This window comes from Cajanus cajan, chromosome 6 (genome assembly GCF_000230855.2).
Source record: "Cajanus cajan strain Asha chromosome 6, NIPB_CcT2T_4, whole genome shotgun sequence".
Taxonomy (NCBI): domain Eukaryota; kingdom Viridiplantae; phylum Streptophyta; class Magnoliopsida; order Fabales; family Fabaceae; genus Cajanus; species Cajanus cajan.
Window position 1 is genome coordinate 56,274,710 of NC_138522.1, and position 14,243 is coordinate 56,288,952.

Here is a 14,243-nt window from a genome sequence, read left to right on the forward strand (position 1 = left end):
CAACAATTGTCAAATTTTGATGACCAAACGGGGAAGGAGACATAGCCAAGATCAAGCCTATGACTGAGTGAAACCAGCGGACCGCAGAAAATGTGCCTTTAGCAAAAGATGGAACAGTGTTAAATGTTCCATGTCAGCTTTAATTGGACCATGAATATTGATCACAGCAGTGGTTTGAATCGGATTCTCCACCCTTGATCTCAGTTTAAAAAAAGTGGCCTAATTTGTGCTATAAATTAAGCCCCCTAGCCTGCAAGGTGTAACACAACACAACTACAAGTTACTTAGAAACGTAGTTACTCTCTATTCCTTATCACTAAAGTGTTTCATAGCCAACAACAACAATCATAAGCATGGGTGGCAAAAACAGGCAAAGGAAATCTTCTTCTTTTCTTTCTGTTTTCAACATTTTCAAATCCAACAACAACAAGCAAAGAGGGGGAGGCAATTACTATGAAGAGGGGCCAAAGGTGACTTGGACCAAAGTGTGGCCTAGTGATGAGGACAAAGGTCGTTGGGGGGTGGCTGATCCTGTCATTGACATGAGAGCCACAGCTTACATTGCACAATACAAGAAGCGCATTTCAGAATCCGAAATTCATTGTCAAGCTCAGTCACAGCACTAGAATTTTTTTGATATGCTTGTTCTTTTATTGTAACAATGTTGTATTTGCATGTCTTTAGCTATTATTGATTAATAAGTTGTAAACTACAGGATATCATGTTCAATATGAATACCAACCACGTGATTTCAGAGTTTTTGTCTTGGTTGTTGTCTCTGATAATACCATATTGAAGTGAGCAACTGAAAAAAATGATCAAGCTTTCATTACTGAGAACTGAATTTACACAAATATATATTATTTGGCGCGTGTGATCTTTCATATATTTTCACTTGACTCATCTTATGCTTTCAACAAGTTGAGTTTTTAAACTGTTATGGAGTCTCCTTGAGCATTGCAAAATTATTATCATTAGTTTTAGCTCACTGTTTGAAGGTTCAATACTAAAGAACTTGACCATTTTCATCTTTTGTTATCCTTTTTCCCAAGCAACACCCATGATGGAGGTTTGATGTTAATGGACAAGTCCACATGGATTCCCTTTTGCTGCTTCTATGATGTGACACTTGGGACATCACATTCACGCCTCCACCTGCATTCGTCACTAAAGACCCTTGATGGTTTTGACTGGAATAGGATGGAATGATTTGTAAATAGTTTATAAAGAGGTGGAGTAAAAAGGGGAATATATAAATATATATATACTTGATTTGTTTTTGGTACATTAAAGATAAAATATACTTGGTTATTAAATTGAAGTTCTTGAAAGGAGTTTTTTCTTCTTCTTTTTTAATTGAACAAAAGTTTATAAAGTGTCGAGCTGATCAGCTAGTTGTACAAGGTGTGTAAATTGTAGTATTCTGGATACTAATATTCAACTATGTTGGATAAAAATTAGTAAAGTAAAAACGATTATAAATTAGCTAGGGGGAGTGTCAATCACTCTGTTAGGGTGTGTTTTTATTTTATTTTATTTTTTTATAATCAGAACTACCTAACTATAATTCTTTTTATATGATACTTTTAGTCGTAAATGTTAAAGTTAGAGTTATTGAAAAAGTTTATAAATAAAATAAAGTTTATGTTTGAATTGGATTATTTTTTTTTTAATATTATAAGTTGTTTCTATTAAAAACTATTATAATATATTAATCTTATTTTTCTTCTTGTTAGATAATATGAGAAGTTCTAGTAATATATTAAAATAACGTGGTTTAATTCAGCTTGGATTTTTTTTTTACATAGAAAAAATCCAATTCAATTTAATAAAATATAGTTTAGATTGGATTGGTTTCTTCAATTTTTTGCTGACACATACTGACCAATATTTCCAAATATTGAAGATTAATTTTAAAATAAATTATAAAAGCATATCAATCGGTTTGTAAATTATCCAACAACAAATTACCAAAAAAAAAATTATCCTACGACTTGATTTCTTTTTCTGGAGACAGAAACATATATGTTTAAAATAAAAGACGAGGACAACAAAATATATAATTATATTGTGTAATTTGTGTTGGTTAGATTAGATACATGAAAAAAAAAAACATAATAAAAATATTGCTGAAATACTAAAAAGCATTATATAATAATTACAAGTGAAATGCATAATAACGTAAGTATATTAAAAAATATTGATTTGATTTGAATAAGTTTGATTTTGCAACATCAATATAAAATCGATACAAATCGATCGACTTAGCAAATATCGGTTTCATTTTTATTGTTTTTCAATTTTTTTGAGATCATTTTGCATTGTTTTGTTGGACTAGATCAGAAAAACTCTTACTAAGCACATTTTATATTATTGGTTGAATTTTTTTGTATATAAAATTGAAATAATTATCCTAAATGGGACTGTATATTTTTAGAAGTTATTACTTACCATTATTTTAGAATGTAAAATACATATGTTAAATATTTATTATATATAACTAAAATTTATAATAAATTTTATATATAAATAAATATTATGTTTGAATATATAAATTATATTTAAAATTTATATAAATAGATATTTTTAAATATATATAAGTGATATTTTTGATAAATATTTTATATTGTAGTATAATATTATTTTGTTTATTGGTAGTTTATTTTAAAAATATTAAATTTTAATTCATAAATAATTATAATATATAAAACTGAATTAGATAAAAATTAAAAAAATTCTCTGAAAATTCTCTCATTGAAAAAAATTCCTAAAAATATTCTTATGTAAGATAGAAATTTGTGTTTAATATATAATTATTTATTCATAAATAATATTGAATTAAATAAGAAGTTAAAAAATTTCTAAAAATTCTCTTGTTGGAAAAAAAACTCCTAAAAACACTGTTGTGTAAGATAAAAGTTCATGTGTAATGTATAAAGGTTGATTAACAATAATAATTTTAGGAATTTATTCAATTAAAGTAATTTTATACATTTTTATTAACCTTTTATTTCTTTTAAAATATCACTTTCATCTTTATTTCTAATTTATATTCCAGTATTTTTTAAAAAAATACATAAAATTTTAAAATAATTTATATTCCATTTTTCTAAAAGTAGAAAATTTAAAAACAATTTTGTATCATAATAATAATATAATATTTATGAACAACAAAAATGAGATAAAAACTTTTTAAGTTTTTCATAACTTAAAAACTAACTTTGGAAACAAATATGAGTATTTACATCACCATTTTTATAAACCAAAAAAAAAAGTGACCTTGATATTAATTAATTTTTATGAATTAAGTGAATGCCAGCTCTTGGAATCCTATAGGCTTTCAGGAAATGTGGTTTGTGGTTTTCTTTAAGAAGCAAAAATACCGTACGTTGTACATGTTTCCTTATCAACTTCTTTTTCTGCTTCACTCTCATAATACTCGTTTATCGGCTTTCCCTCCTTTTTCTCATCCCTTTATTCCACCCTTAACACTACCACCATCTCTCCCTTTATCAACTTGTTATTAGGTTAAATTTCGAAAGGAAAAAGTGTAAAATCTCCACTGAACTTTTCCTCTTTCCATAACGCACAACTCATTTTTAAACTCCAGGTAATATTCCAATAAATCTCTTTTTTCTCGATGTGTTGTTAAATTAATTGTGCAAACTGTTATTCTCAAGCTTTAGGCCTTTCATGTATATATAACGAATATATGAACCCTTCATTTTTATTTTTTTTATTCAAACTATGATTTTGTCTAATAATATTTTATATATATGATCAACATCTTTAAACTAAAAAAAGATTTGGTCCTAACCACTTTTTTGGTTATAATAGTTTACATGCCACTTGAGCTAACCAAAACACCTGCTCATTTAATATATATATATATATATATATATATATATATATCATCATATATATAGTTCCTCCAAAGCAATCTAATTCTTATTATAATTGTAATCCATCTCATCTCACACGTAATCATATCATGGATAGGTTTCAGCACCAAGTTGGAGAACGCATTCTGAGCTATATTCATGTCATGCGGAAATCTTAACAGATGCATCATGCATGCATATATTTCGGGATGAATGGTGGCCTCGTGCCAGATGAACATAAATCTCACAGTGATGCTAAATACCACCACTGTAGCAGAAGATGTCAACTCGAGTGTGTCCATTTTACCTTTAATAGAGTTAATATATATTTGTAGTACGTATATATATATATATATATAAAAAAATCAACTAATCAAGGGTTCATATATATTCATCATATATTAACGAGAAACTCTTGATGTACAATTAGTCTTTTAACAAAATCTAAGCAACAAAACTTATTTTAATTAATATCTATTCACACTCTTTTTTCTTCTTCTTTTTTTTCTTCCATATCTATCTGTTCACACTCTAGAAACAAAAGTTTAAGGAGGTTTGATATACTTTTCTCTATGTGGGTATAAGAGTTGGTGGTAGTGGGAAGGAAATGTAGATTAGGCAAGTCCATTATTGGTGGCACAGAATTACGTGCATAAAGTGAAAAGTGACAATGAATTAATTATAACGTGAATCTTCATTGAGGTGTGGAGAAAGTACAAAAGGCATAATTTAACGAGAGCATTATAAACAGTACCCTAGCTACTAGCCTCCACAAAAAAAGCTTGTTCTGGTCAAGTAGCGGACCATAGCAAATGTGCTTTCAAATTAATTGTGTGTTAGCATGCCATGTCATCACCATGAACGTTGATTTGAGTCCTTCGTGTTACCACTCCTTTATCAGATTCTTCACCAACCATTTTTACAACGTACGCTAGCCTTAGCCTCCACAACGTACTATAAATTCAGATCATAGCTTCTCAATGGAATACGTAAATTAAATATATAGTATGGGAGGTAAGTATTCATTTAGTTTGTTCTTTGTGTTCAACCTGTTCAAAAGTAATAAGAAGACGAAAGGAGGGCCAAGTGATGGAGGTGAGAGCGTGCGTCATTGGCCTAGCGATTACGACAAAGGCACTTGGGGTGTTGCTTCACCCAATATTGACAAGAAAGCTCGCATTTTCATTGATAAGCAGAAGAATCGTGTTTATCACCAACCTTGATCTGGATGCGTATATGCTGGGGAAATGAATCGTAGAATATATCACTGTATTTGTTTATTAATTTCAATGGATTTCATCATCATAAAGTAATGCTGCTATAGCTTTTACGTTGTATGATAATGTTATATAATAATTTCGTGTATTAGTTTTTCTTTTAATTTACTTTCTATATAACGCATAATTTTGTTTAGATACGCATATCTACACTTCCTGATCCTGACCCGAGAATGATATTGCTTAGTTTTCCAGACCCATCGTATTCTTCTCACCATGAGCATTGTTATAAAATACTATAAACTTATGATAATTGCCGGTGCACCGTTTGTTGTCATCATGTCATTGTGTTGCATGAATAGGGATCGGATTTGTTCGTAATTTAATTATGATTATAACACAACTAAGAATTAAAGTAAAACCCGTTTTGTCCTTTCAAAGATTTGGGATTAATTGATAGTTGTTGAAGTGCCATTTTGTTTCTAAACAATAAAAATGTCAATCGATCAGTCTTTTTTATTTACATATATCAATTTAGTTTTGAGAAATTAAATTAATTGCCATTTATAGATTTTAGGATATAATAAATGATCATTTTTCATATTTTATAGATAACAAAGATGGTTTCTACTTTTTAACAACTAATATAACCCAAGTTCTTTCAGAAGTTGAAATGATATTTCACTAGGGATACAATCCTTGTCATTGAAAAGCTTCAGCTTTGTAATTTTAAAGAATTCATTTGAATAGAAATATTGTATAAATTATGCGATACTAATACTCACAAAATTGTTTGATAATAATGAATTAAATTCTTTTTTTTATATAGTCAAATGTTAGTATATTATGCTAGTTGGAAGGATTTAAACTCGTTCTCTTTATCATTTCAATTTCAATTCTATGTCCCTTCTTCATACCGTCTTATGATGAATTATATTCTTAAATCAAACAAAGTTTTGATGCATGTAAAATATTGAATTACCACCTTTCAAAAGTTTCGAACATGAGTTGTTCCTATAAAACTTGTTCGAATGTCAAATTTTTATGAAAATTAATGAGTTGTTGGTACCATATAATTTGTTTCTATTAGTAGTATTCGATTTTCTCTATTTATGACCCAAAATTATAGAAAATAAAATTTTAATTAATTTCAAACTGGATCCAATTGTTGACGTTAATTCGTTTTAAACACCCTTCATTTCACGTATAAAAAGCTGGTTTTAGAATTGATAAAAGCTAGCTGTAGAAATTCTACTCGTTAATTTTCATGGGTAGGGGTTGTGTGTATGTTTTCTTGGCACAAGTATCGCACGTGTACATTTTTTTTTCTTTCTATTTCTATCGCACGTTTCTGGTCTGAGTTCCTAAAAGATCGATGCACCCTTTTCTTTCTTTTCTGCCTGTCTTTATTCCTTCCTTATATTATTTACCAGCTTCATCTGAAATTTTGGTTATTAATTAATTCAAGCTTGGAACTGAAGGTAAAAAGCATGCAAGTGCTATTTATAACGGAGAAAATTATATATATCCTAACTAGGTGAATTCATCACCGTCATCCCACAAAACTTCCAAAAGCCTGGAGATAGTATTGGATGATAAAATAGTAAATATATCATAAAAACCAGTCAATACAGGGTGCATGCTATCTTCTGAGAAAATCAATTCAGGTTCTCATGTCAAAAATAATTTTAAATTTGAGAGATTAAAAATAAATTTATATTAAATTTAAAATAAAAAAAAATATTTAAACCTAATATATAATATCAACAGCTAATATAATAGCTTCTAGATTTGTACGTTTCATGCTCATGTAATAAGGGTTGAAGTATTTATAGTACTCCATTTAATAATATTTGTTTGATAATAATAATAATAAGATATTTATGTATGTATAAGAATTAATTAAGACTTATAATCTTCTTTTATATATATAGATAATTATAAAGAACATGTGAATTGTTTAACTTCAAATTTTTATTGTCAAGATACATGAACTCCAGCCTTCCCCATACACGAATTTCGTCCTATGATAACACTGTTTGGAATAGAATAGTTTTTCTCTCTGTGATCTAATGGTTGAGCTATTTTCTATTCAATTATTCCTAAACGGTTTTACACATTTAATCATTTCACAATCTAGTGTAATACAAACCCCCCTCCCTCTCCTCCCTTTACTTTTTCTACCTTAATACTAACTCTTTAACTGTAAGACTTATTCATCGATTTAAATTATCCGATAAATCCAACCATTTTAAACAAATTATTTAAATTTGTTTACATTTCTTCTTCATAAGATTAAATTCTATTCAAATCAAGAAATTCGACCTTTATTTATTCGAAGGATTTGCATTTTTATACATTCGTTAATCGTTAATCTAATAACTGAACTAAATATTTACCAAATTATTTTTTATATATATTTGTTTTATTACTAATTAATAATTACAAATTGTAAAAGTGTAAGACAAAATTTAATTAATTAATTAGTTTATGTTGATCATTTGTTTTATTTTGAACAAATTGATTTATCTCATAGAAGTTAGTTTAAGTTGAATAGTTTGGTTTATATATTGAACAATTTAGTTTATATTAAATAATTTGGTTTTTTTTAGACAATTTCGATAGTTTTGGATTAATATTTGTTTATAAATGTTGGTTTATAGTTATACAAAATATTTATTCCAAATTCCTATGTTACTCTTTTATATATACACTCTTTTAATATCAAATTTATATTTAAATTTCGGAACAAAATTATATATTTTTTATTTTAAAAGGTAAAAATTATATTTTTTTCTCAAGAACTCCAATTAATCTAAATTGAACTAATTTATAATTGATCAGGTTAGTTTTGTTTAGAATAATTGAAATTTTTTTATAAATAAAACCCAAATCAAATTGGTTAATTTGAAATTTATTTGATCCAAAATTCAAATCAAACCAATCTACTAACACTCATGCTTAAAACTAGACAAGAAAAACTCTCAAAATCTTATTCACAACTTTTTCATTTTGCTGGACAAAGAAAACTTCATAAATTAATGAACCAACATTTTTAACAAGGTAGGTTAGAATCCCGCTTTTCCATCAACTTCACCTTTATGTGTGAAGTGTTTAGCTCTCCTCTTGAGGCCATGAAATGTTCCAACACATATATGAGTGAACAGAGACAGAATTTGGGGAGTGTGTGGAGATTCTTCCTTGTCTTGTCTACATCCATTTTCTTTCTTTGTCATTTGGCAACAAATAAATATTGTTTTCTTTACTTTTCTCACTAATAGTTTCTTCTACCATCCTTGTGTTGTCTACATCCATTTTCTTTCTTTGGCATTTGGCAACAAATAAATATTGTTTTCTTTACCTTTCTCTCTAATAGTTTCTTCTACCATCTTTCCTTTTGGATTCTGAACCAAACTAAAAGGATAATAAAAACAAAGTAGAGTTAGTGATGCCAGGCTAAAAGGAAATGGTATCATGAGTATTGTACACCTTTTGTATTACAGGACATAATCATCCATGCAAGTAAGGGTTTTACACCCAACCTTTTCAAGAGTACTCTTTTGAATGTTTCTCGTGTTTTCAGCCGATTGTTTTTAGACCCTTGAATCCCTCCCTTTTCGACTTCCATGGTTCCCACATAACACTTTTTCATTATTAATGTTCTTTTGTCCAATCACAAATCTCACATCGACACCTGTATCATATATCATTGGTCTTTATTCAAAAACATTTTTTTAATCAATTTGGTTGAGCCAATACCTTGATGGACGTTTCAAGAACATTTTGCATTGTAAAATAAACAAAATACTTATATATATTTTAACATCTAGAATATATCACTTTAAGTATACAGTTGTATATTTTAAATTTATTCCTCTAACTTACATATGAAAATACTCTCTCTCCCACTGTAAATGTGTTTACATAGGAAATACATTGAGAAATTTATATATATATATATATATATATATATATATATATATATATATATATATATATATATATGAATGAAAGTGAGAGAAAAGATATTGATTATTACATCTTATAATAGAAAGATAAGATTGCAACACAAGTTATATTTAAGTCACGTGGTTTTTTTTAATATAATCATTTGACTTTAAATCTTCATCTTCCATATATTTACTATATATATAATATAATTTTACTTATTTCATTCAGTTCAAATATAAAAATGGCCTAATGTACCAAAAAATATAAAAATGACTCACATTCATTTAAAAAATAAAATAAATTTGTCATATAGTGATATATGTTATGTAATGACACAATATTTATGCTATATAATGACACAATACTTGTTATTAAAAAATATTTTTACATATATTTTAAATATGATCTATGTTGGTATATTGTTAAAAAAATGCTAGTATAAATTATAATACATAATATATGTTATTAAATCTTATTCAAAATCAACACTAAAATTATATGTTATTATATGTCAATAAATATATATATATATATATATATATGTGTGTGTGTGTATATTATTTAATATCTATATGTTAGAAATTTTATTTCTAATAACTATAGTGGACTACATATATTATTTGTAGTATTTATATTAATTATTTACATTTAGTTAGACTCAATAAAAATGATCTAATTTTAATGAGTCTTTAGACTGACAACAGAAAAAGCTGATATAAGCTCAAATAAGTGAAAATAGATTTGGTCCGTTAGGGGTTAATGAAAATTCTAACAGGTTTAAAATCGTAAAGATGGTCATGGTCCCTAATATGGCAAATCAAAAACACACGGCTCTTTTGTGATAGGGGAAACAACAACAGAATAATCAAGAGTACCCAAAGTACGCAGCGGAAATAATTTCCCTAACTTGCAAAAACTAACGAAGAGCAACAAAACAAATAAATGGCGAAAAATAATCATAAAGAGACACAAATATTTTTAACGTGAGAAAACATTCTTAATGTGAGAAGTAAAAACTCACGGGCACAAGCCAGTCAATCAAGTTTCACTATGATCAAATTAGGGTACAAGAGAGTCTAATCAAATACATAAATAAATGCTTACAACCAACTGATATATTAAAGCAACAAGGCTTTCCAACTGAAAAATAAAAAAGAAGAAATCTTAAAATTAAGCAACTGTACGAAATTGATTTCTCTAACCAAAGACCTACAATCCACAATCCCAACATTCAAAACGAAGATCACCGTGTTAAGAACCTGCTGTCAAATTTCCAGCCCGATCCAACGGTAAACGAAGTGGGGATCACAATTTTACTGAAACTGTCATGTGTGTGGGAACCAAATTTTTTGCTCTATTTCTCTCCGCGACGGCTATGTAATTTTCTCTCTCTCTTATTCTACGCTAAGAGACCCCTCTTCACTTGATTTTTAAGTGAGACAAAATTGGGCTTCTCAATTTTTTGGGCATTTTCTCCACATAAGAAAGGAGACAATGAATACAGGTACTTAATAATGATTCTTAATATTGATTAATGAAAAATTTTATTTAGCTTAAAAAATTTATCCCAACACTATAATGATATTTTTTTTTTGTATATTATTGTATTTAACATTTATAATAGTGATCAAATTTTTCTCATATATACAAGGGATATATCTAATCATAAATGTCTTTTTATATTTGAGAATGAGATAAATAGATATTAATCATTAAATTTAATGATGAACAATTAAGATTAAACACACATAAGTCATTAGATTTAAAAAAAATAAAGTTACTTGTTTTTAAAACTTGACCTAGATCTTAATCATCTATATGTAATTGTATCTATATTTACTTAACTCACTCCCATTAGATGCGTTTTCTAATATAAGTAGATATATCTATAATCTATTCCATGAGTGTGAGAATAAGTATGGAGCATTAAATCTTTTTGATCAAAATGAAAACACACAAACGCCACTTTGTTAAATGGTCACTTGACATTTGATCTTGATTTATGACGGTAGCAATCCTAAACACGTATAGGTGGTCGACCGCCCATACCCTCGTTTTTAGTGGAACACCATAAAAATAAAAATAAAATAAATAATAATAATAATAATTATTATTATTATATTAAATATAATTAAAAAATACAAAATTAAATTATAAAAATTATTGTCAAAATAAACTAATCACCAATAATTAATCAACTGCATAAGTGATATTTTTACTTCTCAACAAAGTGAAAACAATGATGTTAAATATAAAGAGAAATATATGATATATCATTGATTTATTCTCTTATTTTTTCTTGACGTAAACTTTTTTCAATGTTAACATATAGTTATAAATAAGGGTCGATTTGAATTTTTTTTTCTTTATCTATAATAATTTATTTGATTCTCTTTGTAATCGTTTTTCTTCCATTGAAATATCAAAATCAAGCCACAAAAGTTGTTAGTGTATTATAGTTTAATTTGCCTGGTAGAAGCTTAGTGTGTGTATATATATATTAATAGTTTTTATTTATTTATTTATTTTGAAAAGCCAAGTATATGACCATCTTTTTCAAGCATCATCGATCCTGTGTTCAAAATGCTAATTAAAGGCTTTACCCTTTAGCCTTTGATGGATATATCAGTCAAAACTGATATTTGTAATCAGAAGTAGAGAACATTCTCTTTTGAATCATTCAATTAATTGTATATTTTACCACAACGAACAAAATAATCAGCTTTCTCTTTTTCCTTATACTAATCTATATCACTATTTTACTACTTAAGAATCATATTCTGACTGAACCCATGCGACCAACTTTTGCATTGTATTGAAGTCTGCCAAAAATACTTCAATTTTTTTATTGAAAAAGAATCATATAGTCAAATTGCTTCTAAGACACATATTTTGAACTTCTAGAAAATGAAATATATAGACAACATTCACATAATATGGCTAGCTAGTAAAAAACAGATTATATGTCTCTAGTTGACATTGAACTTAAATTCGCAGCATCCATACATTCATCGATCCATCCTCTTATTTTGAGTGTGTTCATTGCATGTCTTGAATCTTGGTTTTTTTTGTTTTGTTTTGTAAAACAGGTATTTAGAGTGTTTAACATTGGGCTAACATTCGGAGAAATCAATTTTGCGGAAGTTAAGGTCATCTTATGGATTATGGAGTCCAAAGAAAAGGTTATCTTAATAAAAATATAAAGCTACCAAAAAACTATCTCTATCTGAAGCTGATCAAGTGGTTGCATTGCATGGTTCAGCAAGTTTTAGATTTTGGGTCTTCAAATAATAAACTAGAAAGAGAGTCTTTTAAGTTTAACTTCCAAATTGGGCTGATGATGGAAGTTAAAGCACTTGGCCCATTATAGAGCTCCAAGTGACGGATACTGATAATTAATAATTTTGGGATGAATAAATAATACAATTTGATTGGCTAATAATTTAGCACTTTAGCTACATCGTAGATATTTCAATTTTAAAGGATATAGTAAGACAAAGAATTACACAAAAAAATTGAACAGAAAGAGCAAGACAAAATTGAATGGGGGGACGGTGAACAAATGACAACGAAAAAAAAAAACGCGATAGAGAGTATGTATCCAATGGTTTATGAAATTAAAAAGGTAACAAAGGAATTATAATTAATGAGATAGTAAATATAAAATGAAAAACAAAGTAGGAGCTTATAAGTTCAAACACTATATGAAGTAATATTTTAAAAAATATATGGTATTAAGATAATTTTTTTTATTAAATAGGCAATAAAGGAGGACCATGTAATATTAAAAAAATTTATTGGATGTTAAAGAATATTTTAATAATATTATATATATATATATAACAGAAATTAACAGAACTTTAATAAAATATTTTTTAAAAATAGAAAAAGTGTTATATATTAAAATCTGTTAAAAAAAATATTGTAATTTTTAATTAAGAAAGACAAATAATGTAATATTGATATTTTTAAGAGAATTAAAGTATAGTTTACTAAACTTTTAAACTAGTCAAATACATTAAAAGAATATTTACTTCACCAAGTGGGTATCTCAAATCTCATATCACGAAGTGAAAAAGAAAAAAAAAATTACTTTAAAAAAAATGAGCATTCAAATTTATTAAATGAAGATAAATAATAAATTGTTAACTAAATATTTACTATCAGTCTATCACACAAAATAAAAAGCGTTAATGTTTACAAACACTTAAGAAAATAATTATTAAATAGAAAGGGAAAATTACTTTGTGGATGTATACATGGACAGAACTAAGAGCTCCTGGCTCTCTCTCAATATATATATCAAATATAAAAAAAAATATTTTAATAATTGCATCTTGCATATTATCTTATAATTGTGTTTGCAATTAATGATAAAATTATTGTAAATAAAATATATACTATTTATGTAGTTTTGGAGGGCTCTTTGTAAATTAAAATTTTTAGTGATTTTTTGAATTCTATTAAACAATTAGAATATTAGATGGTGAATAGACTAATTAATAATTATTTTGATTCAATTTAGTCTGACAAAAATTATAGAAGTTCAAAATCAGGCGTGTTGCAACTCCCTTAATTATCTTTATTCTCTTAATTGGGCTGTCTGATTTTTTTGGCCAATATTTCATTAGCTTTGTGTAATATAGGCTTAGCCATAGTAATATCGTCCCGATACTCGCTGAAGATAAAATTAGGATACTCATTCCTATTTTTGGTGGGATTTGGGTTTCTCCGCCTCGCTCTCACCTTTGCTCCTATCTTTTCTTCTTTTTTTTTTCTCTTTTTTTTAAATAAATATGAACAAGTTATAAAAAAAATAAAATAAAGTAAAATAATACAAATTTTTACATGTAAATATTTATAATTTTAGTTTATATATATAAATAAATTTTTAATTATATTATTAAGCGGGACGAGGACGGGACGGGTATTAACATCTCCGTCCCCGATTTTATCAATCAAGGAAAACTTGATTCCGATAAACACAAATTTTTCCCGTCTAAATCGGGACAGGTTCAGATAGGTACCCACCACGAGAACGGGTTAAGTTGTCATGCCTAAATATAACTGTAATATATGTTCCAAGAATTCCAACACCCATGACCAAGAATGGAACTTGGCAAGGGATTGTGTTTAGGTATGACAATTAAATCTAAATTAACATGTCTTCATTTTACTGGAATAGTTAGAAACA